Source organism: Lithobates pipiens, unplaced genomic scaffold, assembly GCF_037356315.1.
Source record: "Lithobates pipiens isolate NorthernLeopardFrog02 unplaced genomic scaffold, aLitPip1_a1.2 Scaffold_8, whole genome shotgun sequence".
Lineage (NCBI taxonomy): Eukaryota > Metazoa > Chordata > Amphibia > Anura > Ranidae > Lithobates > Lithobates pipiens.
In genome coordinates this window covers 340470543-340490668 of record NW_027507903.1, presented here as the reverse complement: position 1 = coordinate 340490668, position 20126 = coordinate 340470543, and the positions used below count along the sequence as shown (strand labels likewise).

The 20126-nt window shown below is 42.0% G+C and overlaps 1 protein-coding gene across 3 annotated transcripts in view; it reads right to left on the bottom strand.

Moving 5' to 3' along the window:
- The window catches only part of FGF1 (fibroblast growth factor 1), a 224014-nt gene that overhangs the window by 100109 nt on the left and 103779 nt on the right, over nucleotides 1–20126 (bottom strand). For all 3 annotated transcript variants that reach the window (XM_077473117.1, XM_077473116.1, XM_077473115.1), the window contains exon 2: nucleotides 16820–16906. The gene's annotated coding sequence lies outside the window, so the exon portion shown is untranslated. The remainder of the gene's footprint in view (nucleotides 1–16819; nucleotides 16907–20126) is intronic.

Here is a 20126-nt window from a genome sequence, read left to right as displayed (position 1 = left end):
ACCACAGCATTCAAGCAGGGGGTCCCATCCCATGTTATACTCTTACATGCGACCATGGCGCCCCTCAGGTCGCCATAGTTTGGGTAATAGGTTCCTTCAATATCCAGACTGACTACAAGTTAGAAGGCTAGCCTGTATTTGTAGGAGGCTTATAATCTCCCCTCCTTCTCCCTGAAATTATCGGCTAGCATTTCCGGGTTCCCCCCCACCCGTACCCCTGATACTTCATATTTCATATCCAGGGTATGAACTCTTATAAGTATACACTTACATGTGACCATGGCACACCTCAGGTTGCCATAGTTGGGGTAATACGTTCCTCCAGTATCTGGACTCTGACTACAAAACAATTTACGCATTCTTACTGAGGGCAGCCTCATGTCTTATGCCCTGTGAGGACACAGGAACTCACAATCCAAATTATACAGATAAATGGACTTCATTACACACTGCATCTGGATTAGAGATTGCCAATTTCATAAAAGAAAAAGAAAAAAATCCAATATTTCTGACCTCAGTTATAGTGCCATTTTAAAAATGCAAAGGACAGTAGCAGTTTTAAAATGGCACCCCGACACAGCAGCTTCTGTGGACGCCACAGGCACTAGCACTGAAACCTGTCATTGACAGCCAGGACCTAGGCTAAGGGTCTGTAGCAGATCACTGTAAACACAATGCTATTGTATTTATACAGATCACTGTAAACACAATGCTTTTGCATTGTATTTACACCAAAAAAAATATGAAATCACAGCACTTCATACTAGTAAATAAAAATATTCCCTACCAAAAAAATCTCCAGGTCACAATAATGATATCAGATGATCTGAATAACAGTTACAGTTACATTAACTTTGCAAGCATCAAAAACTCACATAAAGGAACACAATGTCATTTCAATTTTAAAGTGGAAGTAAACTTCTCTCACTAACATTTACCTATAGGTAAGCCTATAATAAGGCCTACCTATAGGTCGTGTAAATATCTCCTAAACATGCAACCAGTGACATCATCCTGAACCAGAAGGAAGGCGGGCGATAATAGGAGAACCTGTAGCTCTGACATCTCGGCGCTGGAAGAGCTTCTTTTTAAGGTAAGTTTAACATAATGTGTTAGTATGCAATACTAGCACATAACATTACCTTGCAGGGTGAAAAAGAAAATGTCGAGCAGTTTACAACCGCTTTAAACAAACCTGTGAAAAAGTCGCCTTTGTGCTAATGTGTGCTATTTACCCAAGTTAATCTTATATTTATGTTAAACAATTTACTCAAACAAAATCAATAAAGTGATAATGCACAGTTTCTCAAATGTAACTTGACACTTCACAGTGTATTAACTCAAAATAAATTATTACAAATAAATCAGTCAAAAGTCCAATAATGGTGTCCAAGTATTAATAGATACATATAATTAATGAATTATTCCGTGTTAGTTGAACTTCCACCTAAGAAAATATTCCCGTGCCTTCACACAACTGCTCAGTGCTCACAGAACTCTCACCTCAATACAGAGAATAGTAAGCCTTATGGGCACATGTGCTGCTGGAATCCAACCTCCAGGCTCCAGATTACAGGCTCTTGTAGTATTTCTAGCAGCTCTGCACCACATGTAGGAATAAAGTAGATAAAAAGCCTCCCATAGTGTAAATTGTATAAAGAATCAAAGATTTATAAAAAGAAAAAATGGATGTTGATAGCAATAAAAGTTAAAAAGTGCAGTAAAGATATAACAATGGCGTTTGATCACCTCTCACATCACTTCCAGTCAGCTACTCACTCCGACCACACCCTACGTGTTATGTCATGTCACGTCACATGACTTCATCAGGGTAACCTGATATGACGTAATGTCTATCTGACGTAACAGATAGACTATGCCTGTGTAATGAGTGTTGAAGTTACTTGAGGTCTCCATCACAAGACCACATGCTAGGATGACAACACAGAAGCACCACTGTGAGACAGAGACAGTGTTGTCAAACTATAAACAGAAGTGCTTGAACAAAGGACCTTCATGTCTCTTGTCACTGGCTTTAACTGACAACACTGGGAGCCAATGGCTCCCAATGGCCCCAGCCAAACCAGTGAGACACAGAAGTGATGGGAGTGAAGAGCTGCAGAAGTGCACAGCGCTGGATCAAATGAGGGTTCAGGTAAGTATTGGAGTGGGTGAGAGACCAAAATCAGCACCTAAATTTTTTTTACCTTAATGTAAGGAATGCATTAAGGTAAAAAATGTTTAGGCTTTAAAACCACTTTAAAGCTACTGAAAATAACTTTTAAATTGACATTACTTTTTAAAGCTTATATAAGACATTTGTCATTAAGTTGACTTTAAAATCTAAAGTCTGGCTGTCTAACGAGATTTGTTAACATTTAAACAGTTTAATATGACAAAGCAATCAGTAAAGTGTATCTTTAGCATATAATTCCTGATTGCAGTAAGCAGTAAAGCACTTCCACTTCTGTAGCAGTGCCTGGCACCCAATGCTCTTCTAGTGTCATAGAAGCCCATCAAAATGTGGACATCATCAGAGGTCTAACCTATCCACCCCTGCCTCTGATCACTGGATTACAATGATAGGGTTGTTAGAGAGCAGGGTCTAGAAATAGACAGCTCTCAATGGTAAAGTGTTTGCACTTCTGCTAGTATTAATGCTACCTGGCAGCCGCACAGTGCTATGGAATGGATGACAAAGTGGATCTGGCAATGAAGTAGTTAGAGAATGTCTACTGCAAGTGCTATATCATTGACAACTGGCTAGGCCTATGCTGTATGAAGTATACATTTTCCTGAGTCTAGGTCTAATTTAATTTTGAGAATTCAACAAGTTCATTTCTTTACAACTTCAGACTAACCTCTATATCATAAAACAGTACAAACATTTAACCTTTCATTCTCCAAACCAGAAAAGAATGGCTAGAACAGACAGCAATTATGCTAGGACATGATATCTGAAGGTTTTAGCTCCTCAAAAACCTTGAGAAAGAATGTCTTTGTTAAGGCTAACATTGGCTCTTTTCTCTGTGAAAAGTTCAAATTCAGTGAAAGCAGTAGATTCCTTTCTTTTGGAATCTTTGCTGTGGTTTTTCCTTTCCACCGAGAACAAAACCGAATAAAAAGGGAAGTAGAGCGCAGAATAATATGTCATTCAAGTCACCATTATCCTGCTCTGGCACTTGTTGTGTTTGGGGCTCAGTGTCAACAGTTGGACAGAACAATATTATATTCTGCTTCCTGCCTCTGGAGTCATTCCATTTCATCTTCCCTGGGGACGCACTGAACAGCCAGTAGAGGTTTTACTGAGGAACTATTTTAATCCCCGGATAACCCATCAGAGGCCAGACAGGCATGCAATGTACTGCAACACAATTGCTGGCGGCAAACTGCTTGACTTTTTTCACCCTTGAGACATTATTTTGTTGAAAATGACAAAGTGATTACAGGCTTGCTTAAGCAGGACTTAATCTGTGCATAGTGCGATATAAAAAGTTTTAAGATGGCATTTTAAGATGCCTTCTTAACTTGGATATAAAGAAAAACCCCATACAGTATCAAGCAGTAATGTGCCAAAGAGCAGCCAATCACATTTCAATTTATAGTCTTTATCTACTGTGTAAAATGATGCTGATAAAATTGTGCTCTTCAACATAGTGCTTTAGTGATCCACCACTGCCACACCAAATAACTCACCAGAAGGATATGACCACTTACTACAGGTAAGTCATATAGCACTTGATATCAATCAGAGGATTCACCATGCACAGTAAGCCTGGAGTATCCACCTTTAGACTCTATAATGTTGGGGTATAATCACAGGTAAGGCATATGGAAGATAAAGGAAATCCGCCATAGTGTAAACCATTTCACTTTATTAAAAAACGCAATATCCCTACATACATTTGATAGTGCTATTCCTTGCACCAAGGTTATATCACATGTTCTAAAGCATTTCACCACTCTGGATGTTATCAAGAGGAGATTTCCTTTGTTTTCAATATGCCTTACCTGTGGTTATAACACAGCATTAATGAGTGTGGATGCTCCAGGCCTACTGTGAATGGTGAATCCTCTTGTTGATATCAAGCGCTATATGACTTACCTGTATTGGGTGGACACATTGCAGACCAATTTGATGCAGCGTGTGGCGTATGGTCTGAGCACTGACAGGTTGACCCCCCCATCCCTTCAACCTCTGCAGCAATGCTGGCAGCACTCATATGTTTATTTCCCAAAGACAACCTCTGGATATGACGCTGAGCTCAACTTCTTTGGTCGACCATGGTGACTCCTGTTCTGTTAAACAGCTGTATGGTCTTGGCCTCAATGCTGCAGCTCAGTTTTAGGGTCTTGGAAATCTTCTTATAGCCTAGGCCATCTTTATGTAGAGCAACAGTTCTTATTTTCAGATCCTCAGAGAGTTCTTTGCCGTGAGGTGCCATTTTAAACTTCCAGTAACCAGTATGAGAGAGTGAGAGCGATAACACCAAATTTAACACACCTGCTCCCCATTCACACCTGAGACCTTGTAACACTAACGAGTCACATGACACCAGGGAGGGAAAATGGCTAATTGGGCCAAATTTGGACATTGTCACTTAGGGGTGTACTCACTTTTGTTGCCAGTGGTTTAGACAGTAATGGCTGTGTGTTGAGTTATTTTGAGGGGACAACAAATTTACACTGTTAAACAAGCTGCACACTCACTACTTTACATTGTAGCAATGTGTAATTTCTTCAGTGTTGTCACATGCAAAGGTATAATAAAATATTTACAAAAATGTGAGGGGTGTACTGTATTTATTTATTTATATATATATATATATATATATATTGTGAGGGGTTAGCTCGGCAGCGGGTGTGTTGTGTGACCCCCTGGATGTCTTCACAACACAAAGTCAGGCACAGCAGACAGCGGTGTAGGTTCAAAAAACAAAAGATCCGGTTTATTTATGCTCCATGCAGTGATACATATAACAGCCAAACAAAATAAAACAAGAAAATAAATCCTGGTCAGCTTGACCTCTAACTACACACATAGACTCCCTGTCTAACAACTGGGTACAGCCTTGTGCTGTACCAGTCCCTGCCTTTGTTGTAAAGGTTTTGCCACACAGGCGTTAACTCACCGCACAGTACAGGTGACACTCTCCCCAGTCTATACAACACAAAACTGGTTCCAGGATGGAGCATCTCCCTATGCATGCTGGGGTTTTTTGTAGAGGCCTTAATGAGCCCACTTGCTTCAGCTGGGCTCATTAACTCTTCCCCTCTAATTGTAAAAGTCTGCATAAAGCCTGAATCTAGGACACACATATTTACCATCCTGGATACAACCAGGTGACTTCACCTGCCTGCTGCCACATACCCCCCCCTCTTGTTTCAACCTTGGGGTTGTAACACCAGCAGTCAGACACGCATGTATCCGAGACAAAGCATCCACATTCCCCATTTTAACACCAGGGCGATGCTTAACTGTAAAGTTAAATTCTTGTAGGGCTAGGAACCACCTATTTACTCTTCTATTGGTCTCCTTGTTCTGAGCCATCCACTTTAAAGGAGCGTGATCAGTCACCAGGTCAAAGTGCCTACCTAGCAGATAGTACCGAAGGGAATCTAGAGCCCACTTCACTGCTAAACATTCCTTCTCAATCGTGGAGTAATTTACCTCATGGGACTTTAACTTCCTGCTGAGGTAAATGACTGGGTGCTCTTCCCCGTTCCAGACCTGGGATAACACTGCTCCTAACCCAACGTCTGATGCATCAGTTTGTACCACGAAGTCCTTAGAGAAGTCTGGTGAGTACAACACTGGCTGGCTACATAAGGCTGTTTTTAAGGACTGAAATGCTTCCTCAGCCTCTGGGGACCATTTAACCATAACCGACTCTTTCCCTTTTGTCAGGTTGGTGAGGGGCACAGCCTGAGAAGCAAAATGGGGAATGAATCGTCGATAATAGCCAGCGATTCCCAGAAAGGCTCGTACCTGTTTCTTGCTGTTGGGACGTGGCCAACTCTGTATGGCCTCGACTTTATTGACTTGGGGTTTTATCACCCCCCTCCCAATAGTGTACCCAAGATATTTGGCCTCCTCCTGTCCAATGGTACACTTCTTTGGATTGGCCGTAAACCCAGCTTCCCGGATAGAGTCTAGGACTGCTTGTACTTTTGGCAAATGTGAGACCCAGTCTGTGCTATGGATAATCACATCATCCAGGTAAGCTGCAGCATATTTCTGATGGGGCCTCAGAATCTTATCCATTTTCCGCTGGAATGTTGCCGGTGCATTCTGTAACCCAAACGGCATTCTCTTATATTGGAATGCCCCATCTGGGGTTACAAACGCAGTTTTCTCCTTGGCCGACTCGGCCAGGGGAATTTGCCAATACCCTTTGGTGAGATCAAGAGTTGTCATATATCGGGCTGTTCCCAGCCGGTCAATCAACTCATCTATACGTGGCATGGGGTAGGTGTCAAATTTTGTAACTTTATTTAATTGTCTAAAATCGTTACAAAACCGCCAGCTCCCATCAGGTTTGGGCACTAGTACGATAGGACTGGACCAGTCACTCTGGGACTCCTCTATCACACCCAATTCCAGCATCCTTTGAACCTCCCCACGTATTGCCTCCCGTCGGGCCTCTGGTATTCTATAAGGTTTTAGTTTTACCCTTTCTCCTGGCGGGGTGATAATGTCATGCTCTACGCCAGATGTTTGTCCCGGAAGCTCAGAGAAAATCTCTTTGTTACGAAGTACAGACTCTTTAACCTCCTGTTGTTGGGGTTTCGATAAGGTGTCTGCTATTCCAACCTCAGGAACTAAGCAATCAGGCTGTACTTGTGACAAAGTCTCTGCGACTAGGGATTCTCTATCCCTCCAGGCTTTCAGCAGATTGACGTGATAGATCTGCTCCGGCTTTCGCCTTCCTGGCTGTCTAACCCTGTAGTTCACCTCACTCATTTTTTCAATTACTTCATATGGACCTTGCCATTTGGCCAGAAATTTGCTTTCAACTGTAGGGACTAGCACCAAGACCCTATCCCCCGGGGAAAAAGTACGGGTCTTGGCCCCACGGTTGTACGCTCTCTGCTGTGCTAACTGCGCTTGGGTTAAATGTTCCTTTACAATTGGCATTACCTGTGCAATTCTATCTTGCATCAGAGCGACATGCTCAATCACACTCCTGTGAGGGGAACTCTCATTTTCCCAAGTTTCCTTGGCGATATCCAGCAGCCCTCTTGGGTGTCTCCCATAGAGCAACTCGAAGGGTGAGAAACCCGTAGAGGATTGGGGTACCTCCCTAATGGCAAACATCAGATAGGGTATTAGACAATCCCAATTCTTTCCATCTCTATCCACCACCTTCTTTAACATTTGTTTTAGGGTTTTGTTGAATCTTTCAACCAACCCATCTGTTTGGGGGTGATACACAGATGTACGCAATTGCTTCACTTTGTACAACTTGCATAATTCTATCATAACCCGGGACATAAAGGGTGTACCTTGGTCCGTAAGCAGTTCCTTACAAATACCCACGCGGCTAAAAACAAGAGATACCTTTTTGGCTATGGTTTTGGCCGAGGTATTTCGGAGAGGAATTGCTTCCGGATAACGGGTGGCATAGTCCAAAATAACCAAAATGTACTGATGCCCCCTAGCAGACTTCATTATCGGACCTACCAAATCCATTGCGATCCTCTCAAAGGGGACCTCAATGATAGGAAGAGGTACCAGTGGGTTACGGAAATGTGGCATAGGTGCCGACTTCTGACACACAGGGCAGGAGGAACAATACTTTTCTATTTCCTTCATGACCCCAGGCCAATAGAATCTCTGCAGTACCCTCTCTCTGGTTTTCTCTGTCCCCAGATGACCTCCCAGAATGTGTCCATGAGCCAATTCTAACACCAACTTCCTGTAAGGTTTGGGCACTACAAGTTGCTCAATGGTTTCTTCTGCCCTTTGAGCCACTCGATATAGCAGGTCCCTTTCCATAGTGAAGTAAGGATAAGGGCAAGTCTTATCTGGGTTCACTAACTCGCCATCTATTTTCACCACATTTTCCCGTGCCTTTATTAGGGTGGGGTCTTTTAACTGTTCTGTGGCAAAATTTTCCCTGTGAACCTCAAGATCCGAAAACTCCACAGACGGCATGTTTTCATCTGAGGATGTTGGCTCCTCCCCAGTTTCTCGAGTTTCCCCCGCCAATACCGACAAGGGAAATTCAGGAGAGTCCTCACCACTCCCAGAGGAATTCTGGTCATCTTCCTGGTTTATAGGGGCACCAATGGGGGCCTCAGGACAATCCCAGAGTTCCCAGAATTTTGGAAAATCCCTTCCCACAATAGCATCATGTGGTAAGTGAGCCACTAACCCCACCTGATGAGAGAGGTTACCTTTGGGGGTCTCAAAAAACACTGAAGTTACAGGATACTCTCGGGTGTCCCCATGCACACAAATAACAGCCACCCTGTTCTTCCCAGAGACCTCTGTAGTAACTAATTCAGCTTTTATCAATGTTACCAGGCTACCTGAATCTAGCAACACATCAACATGTCTACCATTAATACACATTTTACATAAATGTTTCTCAGGTCCCCGAATGGCAGTGCATGCAACTGTCGCAAACAGCGACTGACGTCTCTCCCTTATAAAGTCACATTGCATAGGCTCATCCACAACTGGGCAATTGGCTGCAATATGTCCCTCTTGCCGGCAGCGGTAGCAAATAATCTTTTTCGCTGCCTCTTGCAGCATGGGCTTCCTGGGCTGCTCCCGCCAGACCTTAGGTAGAACTCCCACCCTCTCACTCTCTCCACCCTCACCCCTTGGAGTCATCTTACCCGCCACTGGGGATGATCTGGTCCTAGGGGGGAAAGTCCGTGAGTCCCTGGAAGAGGTGGTCAGGTTCTCTGTAGCCAAGTACCTCTCAACCAGATCCACAAGTTTATCTGCATTTTCTGGGTCTCCATGGCTTACCCATTTTTGGATGGCAGTAGGAAGAGCTCTCAGGAAACGATCCATAACCACACGTTCCACAATGTTTGGTGCAGTCAAAGTCTCTGGCTGCAGCCACTTCCTGCTCAGGTGAATGAGATCATACATTTGAGACCTGGGAGGTTTTCCAACCTGAAAAGTCCAGTTATGCACACGCTGAGCCCGGACGGCCAGGGTGACACCCAGCCGTGCCAATATTTCTGCTTTTAGCACCACATAGTCTTTTGCTTGGTCAGGCTCTAGGTCATAATAAGCTTTCTGCGATTCCCCAGTTAACAGAGGGGCCACCAGTCCAGCCCATTGCTCCTTAGGCCACTTTTCCCTTTCAGCAGTCCTTTCAAATGTGGTCAAAAACACCTCCGGATCATCCTCTCCAGTCATTTTTGTCAGTAAACAGCTCACACCAAAGGATGCGGTATTATTGTAACCACTTGCTTCATTGGTCTGCGGACGTTGCTGTATTAATGTCTCTATTTTCTGTTGAAAATTCTGCTCTTGCTTCTGCAACAGGTCTATGAAGTGGGCTTCAGATCGCTGCTGGGCTTGTTGCTGAGCTTCCAAACTCTGCTGGTGAGCCTTCTGCTGATTTTCCAAACTCTGCTGCAAAGTTGCATTTGTCTGCTGCTGGGCTGCAAGGCTCTGTTGGTGAGCTGCAAGGCTCTTTTGTAAACCTGCATTTGTTTGCTGCTGATTTGCATTTGCTTGTTGCTGGTTTGCATTTGCTAGAGCCAGCTGTCTCAGTATCTCCTCCATGCTGGCCTTAACAAAAAAAAAATGCCAAAATTCTCCACCAACTGTGAGGGGTTAGCTCAGCAGCGGGTGTGTGTGACCCCCTGGATGGGTTCACAACACAAAGTCAGGCACAGCAGACAGCGGTATAGGTTCAAAAAACAAAAGATCCGGTTTATTTATGCTCCATGCAGTGATACATATAACAGCCAAACAAAATAAAACAAGAAAATAAATCCTGGTCAGCTTGACCTCTAACTACACACATAGACTCCCTGTCTAACAACTGGGTACAGCCTTGTGCTGTACCAGTCCCTGCCTTTGTTGTAAAGGTTTTGCCACACAGGCGTTAACTCACCGCACAGTACAGGTGACACACTCCCCAGTCTATACAACACAAAACTGGTTCCAGGATGGAGCATCTCCCTATGCATGCTGGGGTTTTTTGTAGAGGCCTTAATGAGCCCACTTGCTTCAGCTGGGCTCATTAACTCTTCCCCTCTAATTGTAAAAGTCTGCATAAAGCCTGAATCTAGGACACACATATTTACCATCCTGGATACAACCAGGTGACTTCACCTGCCTGCTGCCACAATATATATATATATATATATATATATATATATATATATATATATATATATATATATATACACCTACATACAGACACCAGCCACTTTATTAGGTACCCTGTTCAATTGCTTGGTAACAAAAATTGCTAATCAGCCAATCACATGGCAGCAACTTACTCCATTTGGGCATCTAAATGTGGTGAGTATAACTTGGCTATGGCTGAAGTTCAAACCAATTATCAGAATGGGGAAGAAAGGGGATTTATGTGACTTTGAACACGGCATGATTCCAGACATGATGCCAGACAGGCTGGACTGAGTATTTCAAAAACTGTTTATCTACTAGGATTTTCACACACAACCATATGTAGGGTTTACAGAGAATGGTCCAAAAAGAAAATATCCAGTGAGTAGCAGATGTGTGGATGAAAATGCCTTGCTGATGTGAGAGGTCAGAGAAGAATGGGCAGACTGATTCAAGATGATAGAAACAGTAACTCAAATAACCACTTGTTACAACCAAGGTATACAGAATACTATCTCTGAATGCACAACACATTGAACCTTGAAGCAAATGGGCAACAGCAGCAGAAGACACCACAAGGTGCCACTCCTGTTAGCCAAGAACAGGAAACTGAGGCTACAATTCGCACAGGCTCACCCAAAATGGACAATAGAAGATTGGAAAAATGTTGCCTGGTGTGATGAGTCTCCATTTCAGCTGTGACATTCGGATGGTAGGGTCAAAAACTGGCAGAAACAACATGAAAGCATGGATCCATCCTGCCTTGTATCAACTGTTCAGGCTGGTGGTGGTGGTGTAATGGTGTGAGGGATATTTTCTTGGCACACTTTGGACCCCTTAATACCAATTGAGCATTGTTTAACCACTTTCAGACCGGACCATTTTGCTGGCTTAAGACCAGAGCACTTTTTGCGATTCGGCACTGCGTCGCTTTAACTGACAATTGCGTGGTCATGCGACGTGACTCCCAAACAAAATTGATGTCCTTTTTTTTCCCACAAATAGAGCTTTCTTTTGGTGGTATTTGATCACCCCTGTGGTTTTTATTTTTTGCGCTATAAACAAAAATAGAGCGTAATTTTTTACTTTTAGTTATAATATCCCCCAAAAATATATATAAAAAAAAAAATGTTTCCCTCAGTTTAGGCCAATATGTATTATTCTACATATTTTTGGTAAAAAAAATCGCAATAAGCGATTATTGATTGGTTTGCGCAAAAGTTATAGTGTTTACAAAATAGGGGATAGTTTTATGGTATTTTTATTAATATTTTTTTTTTACTAGTAATGGTGGCGATCATTACATCAGGGTCCCCAGAGAGCCTTCCTTACATCAGGGTCCCCAGAGAGCCTTCCTTACATCAGGGTCCCCAGAGAGCCTTTTTTACATCAGGGTCCCAGAGGGCCCCCGTTACATCAGGGTCCTCAGAGAGCCCCCCTTACTTCAGGGTCTCCAGAGCCCCCCCTTACATCAGGGTCTCCAGAGGGCCCTCCTTACATCAGGGTCCCCAGAGAGCCACCCCACTTGCATCAGGGTCCCCAGAGGGCCCCCCTTACATCAGGGTCCCCAGAGAGCCCCCTGAGGTGATTTAGTTTGCATATGTAGCACTAATTTTTATGAAATGCAAATGATTAACTATACCCTCCATACAGCTGTTAAACATTTCTCTGGCATGTTCATCCACCCCAGGTCAAACTTAAATGAGTAGCGGCAGAGGAAGAGGATCATACTGGGCTTTTGAAATTACTTATGAATTGCAAGATTATACAAATTTTCATGACAGTTTAGAGAGGATTTCAACATTTTAAAAAACTTACCTCTCTGACTCTTTCCTTGCAGTAACATGGAGAGGTTTCCACCTCCCTAGTCCTATTGTAAGCAACAGCAGGACCCTCATCTTTAAAGCTGGCCATGCCTAGCTCAGTATTTTGTGTCAGCTCAGCCAGTGAGCTGAGTGAAAAAACAGAACCAGTTTCTCATCCACATAATTGTGGTGTATAGGGGAATCGTGCCTGCAGTGTCATTGTATTCTGACAGAGGATAAGTCAGCAGGACTGCGCCATTGTCAGAATTTACTGATCAGCACTGTAGTCTATTAGCTGCAACAATGATCGAACTAAAGTTTTCCAGCAAGCCTGTTGAACCAGTTAAATTTCAATCCATCTATGGCCAGCTTAAGGGTTCATTTACAGCAAAACACAGACATGCTTGCACCTGAATTTCAGTTGGAGGATGGGATAAATAGCTCAATCTCAATCTTTGCTGACGACACAAAAATATGCAGGGCAATAACACAGCAGGATATAGAAAGAGGACCTGAATACATTAATGGAGCGGGCTACTGCATGGCAAATAAAGTTTAATACTGGTAAGTGTAAGTTAATGCACTTGGGGGGTAAAAAATATAAATGCAAGTTACTAATTAAGGGGAGAATCCCTTGGGGATTCCAGGATGGAGAAAGATCTAGGGGTCCTTGTAGAAGACAGACTGAGCAATAGCACGCAGTGCCAAAGCCAGCAGAATATTAACATGCATTAAAAAGGGAAATTACTCCAGGGATAAAACAATTATTCTGCCACTTTATAAAACTCTGGTTCGGCTGCATCTGGAGTATTCCATCCAGTTCTGGTCACCAATCCTCAGAAAGGATGTGCTGGAGCTGGAGAGAGTTCAGAGAAGGGCAACTAAAGTAATAAGGGGACTGGAAGACCTCACTTAGGAGGAATGACCACGAGCGCTAAATGTATGCTCCCTGGAGAAAGACGCTTGAGAGGAGGTATGATTGCAGTGTACAAATATCTCAAATATCTCAATGGTGATCCCAGCAAAAGTATGAAACTTTTCAGTCACAGGGCGTGTAAGAGGACATTGGGGCCATATGATTAGACTGGAAGAGAAGTGGTTTAACCTTAAGCTGTGTAGGGGGTTTTTCACTGTCAGGGTGGTAAGGATGTGGAACTCTCTTCCACAATCGGTGGTGTCGGTAGGAATGTATGGATAGTTTTAAAAGACTCTTGAAAGTGCATCTTAATGTAAACAATTTAAGAGTGTATGGGAAACGATTTTTCTACACATACACACCTACACAGGTTGAACTGGATGGACTGTTGACTTTATTCAACCTTACCAACTATGTTACTATCCTATGACTGACAGCTCCATCTAGTGGCCATAATGCGCTAAAGTTTTGATTCAGTGGCTGCTGGTGCTCAAATTGTTTTTTTTTTTTGGGGGGGGGGGGGGCCGCAAACAAACTGAAAAATTCCTAAAAATACTTTTAAAAAAAACATCAGTTGCAGCCTCACTGTGCCCATCAGCAGCCACTGTCCCATCATATGCAGCCACTGTGCCCATCAAATGCAGCCACTGTTCCCATCAAATGCAGCCACTGTTCCCACCATGCATGGGCAGCCACTGTGCCCATCATGTGCAGCCACTGTACCCATCATGTGCAGCCACTGTGTCCATCATGTGCAGCCACTGTGCCCATCATGTGCAGCCACTGTGCCCATCATGTGCAGCCACTGTGCCCACCAAATACAGTCACTGTGCCCATCATGTGCAGCCACTGTGCCCACCAAATACAGTCACTGTGCCCATCATGTGCAGCCACTGTGCCCACCAAATACAGTCACTGTGCCCATCATATGCAGCCATTGTGCCCACCGACCCCCCCCCCCACTCGCGGGACTCACGGCTCTGACAGCACACTAACCCCCCCCCCCTCCCGTCTCTGGGCTCCATTAGGGTGGCCTGTCACTTTGGTCAATCAGGAAACAGGTCTGATGCCCTGCCTCCTGATTGGCGGGGAGGAAGGTTAGTGTGAAAATAGCGAAAATTAATTCACTATCGTCACACAATTGGGTGGGATCAGGGCGCACTCTCTGCGTCCTGAGCCCACCCAATCTTTCAGGTGCTTCAAAAAGTACCATCCCCTCCCACCCCTGCCATAGGAATCCAATGCGTCCGGGGTCCTGAAAGGGACTGGGCACATGGATGGGGGGGCGGCGACTGTGCGCCGACTGTGCGCCCACAATGCACGTGCCGCTACTGGAGACATTCACACAGCAAATAGACCCCTTCGTTTATTGTTTATTCTAATCAGCTTCTTCTTCCGCCTCTCCACTTATCTATTATTTTCCTGCTGATATATTTTTTTTATTTCTTTTTTTTCAACCAATAAGGTTTTAAAAAATGATTGTATTAATATGTTTTGATGTTAATTTTTTAGGTATCCTATTAAAACAAAAACACAAAATGGTAAAAAAAAAACCTTTACTGTATTTTGTTATGTAAGTAACTTTGCAATGCTTTGTACCAAAATCTGAGTTTTAGTGTCATTTTAAAATGTGACAAAATATAGAATAACACTTTTATATAACACTTGTTTGTTTTTTTGTCTATAAAAAATTAAATACGTTTTGCCAAACAATCTAACCATAAGAAAGCTGAAACATATATATAATTACTTTGTTAAATTAAAGTAGAAGTAAACTCTATAATTTAATATTTGCCAGTGGGTAGGTTCTTTTGGTACAAGTGAATTTATGAGTTTCTTCTGTCAAAAAAAAAACAAAAAACATTTTTTTCCTTACCTGCCAGCAATTTATATTTTAACTTGACTGCGGCGCATGCCCAGTAGAGTGCACAGGCCTGGCATCTTACAGACATGCCGGCAGGTTAATTGGCCCCTGTCTAAATTGGCCCTAGCATGTTAGGAATCTTAGATTGTAAGCTCCTTCAGGGTAGAGATCGATGTGAATACAATATATACAGTAAATTTGCAAAGCGCTGCATAAATTGACAGCACTATATAAGTACCTGTAATCAATATGGGGGTGTACCACTAACTGGTATTTATTAATTATCCCAGAGATCATAGGCACTACCCCTAACAATGCCTTAATTTGCTTTTCTCTCCTGGATTTATTATGGCTTTTCCAGGGTCAGCATCTATTTCACGGAGAGTGATGCAAACTCAGAGATGAATCGATCATGAAACTACAGTTGCTTGTGTAGCTCCTGACTGTGTTCACAAATGTGTTATCCCTTGTACACATGGTCAGACATTCCGAAGGAAAATGTCCGATCGGACCATGTTGTCGGATAATCCGACCATGTGTGGGCTCCATCGGACTGTTTCCGTCGGAATATCTGACCGACAAAGTTTTAGGGCTGGGCTATAAAATTTTCCGACAACATGATCCGATCGGACTTTGTCCGATCGTTTGTAGAGAATTCCGAACGGACAAAGTGCCACGCATGCTCAGATCAAATTCCTAGACCAAAGCTATTGGCTACTAGCCTGAACGTAGTCCCGTCGTAACGAAATAACGCCATCACGTTCTGAACGATTGGATTTTCCGACAACTTTGTCCAACCGTGTGTATGCAACACCAGCTTCGGACAAAATCCATCGGACAAAATCCGACGGATTTTGTTGTCGGTATGTCCGACCGTGTGTACAAGGGCTAACACATACCAGTCCCCTGCTGCAGCCTTCACTTTTGACATGCTACAAAGTTACAATGTTGCAGTTCCATCTCTGAGAAAGAGAAGTCTGAGATTATCCCCTCTGCCTGCTGCAGCAGACTGATGGCGTCTTCTTAGCCTAGATACAGTCACTGGAGTGGAATTCAAGGACTCAATGCAGAACTTTTGAAAGAAAAAAAAAGTACTGTTGCTGTACGTATATTGTGACATATCTAGAATATCGGGAATTAATTAATGTAGACTTGTAAACGTCCTGAAAGGTCCATTTAAGCTGATCTTGTTACAAACATAATCTAAAACAATAGATTCCCCACAAGGTAATCCTAATATGAAAAATTTCTGCCAGTCTACTGCCACCTGCAATTTTGAAAGGTACAAGCAAAAGTCAGAAGACAACTGTACAATATCTTAAAACTACTTCAAAATGAAGTGTGGCAAATATGCAATAATCAAATGTTTACTGTAAAGTTTAACATCGCTTTAGTAAAAACAGATGATAGATTTTTATCTGCTGATTCTTGCCTAAGCTCACCACAAATGTTACAATCTGATGGTACAATCTGAATTACATCTACCAAAAACTATGTAGTGTGGGGGCTTGCCCGATTGAATGCAAATGTATTGGATATTTTAAGTAGGTCCCAATAATACAAAGTTTGTTAGATCTAAAGTTGATCATACAAAGATCGTATGGTCAGATTGCAAAATGTATGGTGACCCTTACTCTTGTAAGCACTTCACTTTCAATGTACAGCAGAAAATATATGATATACAGTGAGTTGTTTTTGTAACTAATTCAATATCTGGGTATCCTTGGAGCTCACTTGCAAAAATTAAAAATGAGAGAACTAGAGTCCACCAGTTCTTGTGAGAGATTTAACCCACTGCCTTATACTCCTAATTGAAATATCGGTTTGTTGTGGACTGGTCCCATAAATGGAAAACCAGCATAAAATGTGCATTAATCATGGACACATATTTTAATGGAGGAACCCACCTTTCACAGATTTTTCTATTCCTTAAACTTCAGAACAGCAATATTTTTGTTTCACCACACAGCAGCTTTGGTTTAAAGTGATGCCACCTGGTATAAGAAAACATATGGATTATACATATCATTTTACAGTTCAATGTAACAATATTGTGACAAAATTAAACAAATGAAATCCTAAATGTATAGATCCCAATATTCGGTATGCTGTAATCATTTTTAACCACTAGGTGGCAATGTCATACTGCACAGATAGTTACACAAAAGTAAAGTATATTGAGTCATTGTTTCTTACAAACAGTTCACATCTAAAACAATTTTTTTAGGATTAAGCAGCTGCTGAAGAGTTAAATAAACCCGTATGTTACATCTCTCTTTTAAACATTTTCTTATAATTAGTAAAATGCGGCTGTGCAAAAAATCAGGTGCAATACAGTGGTTCCTTTGATACAAATAACTTCTGTCTAATAATAGGTCAGTATTATAATAAGTGGTATGGAATATAAAATGTAAATCAGTGTTTCTAAATCTTTTTTTAAATCATGCCACCCTTTAAAAGTATGCAAAAACTAGAGGCACCCTAAATGAATTATGCCTTGTTTTGTTTAATACAAATTTTGCCTTCATTTGGTGGTAAGTGTTAATAGACATCTGCTTTTTTTTTTAAGTAATACGGGCCCAAAATGTTTAGCTGTATATTTGATGCCATTACTATGGCCCACCACTAAAAAAATCAAAAAATAAATAAATAAATGATTCTACTCCTGATATGTTTTTGTTTGCTAATGTTGAACCCTTTGTAGGTCCACAACGCCATTGTGCTCATTATGCTTCTATTTAATTTTGCCTAAACACACTCACATAGAATATAAAACCTTTTTTTCTACCTAAAACACTCTGCCACTAACACTAACATTGTCCCTAACATTAACACTGGCACTAACCTACATCAAGCTTTGATCCAACTTTCTTTTTTTTTCTTTATAGACTTTATACAAACTTCTCCTCTAGCAAAAAGAAAATTATACAATTTAAAATTTTCTCCCCAAAGAGGAGGAACAGTACTAGGGTTGGTTCTTACACTAGTGATTGTTTATCACAGTGATCAAGTGATTAATATTGAAAAACTTGAAGCAGAGCTATGGAAACAAAGGTTATTTAAAACAACCCTTGTTATATATGAAAATATATAAAGAATAAACCCTTACCATCCACAAATATATTTCACTTAAATAGTATCTCTGTGTCTTTAAATAATTAGCAAAAAAGGTAAATTTCAATGATGCGCCAAAGAAAACCGTGCAAGTGAAGAGCAACATCCTGGGTTTTGGTGATCCTGGGATGATAGACAAGGCACAGTTTTGATCAGCCCAGATCATTAAGGCTCGGTTCAAACCTAAGATGACCACAGATCCACAGGAACGCTGTGCATCCCTGTTCTCGGTTTCAGGGACTATACAGGGCTAAATCTTTGCCTGAATTCGGCCCTGAAACGGAGCTAAAGACGCAGTGTGCAGTGCACTGAGCAGCCGCAGCCGCCCCGGAGATGTGTGAACCGGCTCCACAGAGAGCCGGTCACATTCTCCTGTCATGCGAATTGGATGTGGGGAAACCCGAATCCAATTCGCATAGGTGTGAACCCAGCCTAAAAGGTAGCTGCAGAAATCCATGACCCACGTAATATATGGACTTACTCTGCATGAACGGTTACCTTTGCTTTATCTTCATTTGGCACTTGAGTGGATATAGGAGAGTGGAGTGGTTACAGGGGTCGCTTGACTGGTGGATCTGAATAAAGCCCCATACACACATCAGTTTTTCTGCTGAGTTTTTCCTTCAGAATTACCAAAACCATGTAGTGCATACAAATTGAAACTCCTAAGGTTTGACCTCATATTATATAATTTTGGTAAATCTGAAGGAAAAACTCAGCAAAAAAACTGATAGTGTGTATGGGGCTTTAGTGTTTGGCTGACCATAAGAAGCGTTGTACTGGCATACACAAAATGTATGTGTCTATAATATTAATTTCCTCTAGATGCGTATGTGTTCATTTATTTCCCCCCATCATGCATTATTACATGCTTCTTCCTGTTTTTCTTCTTGCTGAACTGAAAGGTGAACGGTGCTTTCTATCCAAGGTTTAAAGTGTTTTTTGCGTGTATAGTAAGCCATCTGTCTAAGAATCTATAAGCTACAATACCCTCTCTTAGCTCATTACCATCTGGTGGGGGTGTGTGGCATGCACTTTGAAGACACAGGGCATAATTTACTAAAACTGGAAAGTGCAAAATCTGGGGCAGCTCTGCATAAAAACCAATCAGCTTTCAGGATTTCAAAGCTTAATCGAACAAGCTGAAGTTAGAATCTGATTGGCTACCATGCACAGCTGCACCAGATTTTGCACTCACCAGTTTTAGTAAACTAACCCCAGTGACTTCAGAAGCTACTGTCATGATGCATAATAAAGAACTTTTGAGATATTATTATTATTATTATTATTATTCAGGATTTATATAGCGCCAACAGTTTGCGCAGTGCTTTACAATATGAGGGCAGACAGTACACTTACAATACAAATCAATACAGGAGGGAACAGAGGGCCCTGCTCGTTAGAGCTTACAATCTAGAAGAGATATAAAAAGACACCAGCAAAAGTGTGTCCATTCCATAATGGGAAAGGTTGGGGATAAAACGGCGAGATTAATGTGAGTGGCATGACTAGGGGCAGTATATGCAAGAGAGCAGAAGGTATCAAACCTGCCAGTATGTGCAGGAGTGAATTATATAAAATTTAAACTTGCGCTGAATGGTGAAAAAACTGTGAAACACAAAATTGAAGCAGCTGCCACACACAAAGTGCTACGCACTAGAAATTTAAAATTAGGAAAATGTGGCGCTCGCAAATGTTAATAAACATGTGTAACCAAGTGTGGATGAGTGAAGATGTGACTATACAAAGCAAAAAACATGTAAATAAAGTCCAAATAAATATGTTGAATGTTCTGATCCACAATGGGAAAAAACTATTGAAGTGCAATGGACCACCGACGCTCCAGGACTTTTCAGGTGCAGAAACGCCACCCCAACATGTGTCCCCACTCAACAAATGGCATAGACCCCCAGCTTTGCAGTCTGGGGGTCACTTCAGGCTTATGTTATGGTATCCAGAGAAACTCAGGAGTGGTGTTGTGTACATCAGATCAAAGGATTTCTTGTTGGAATTTCTTAGCAGAATCACCAGGCACCAAAAAAGAATAAAAAAATGGAACTAATAGTGAAAAGTACCATTTGAAAAAGGATTTATTCCATA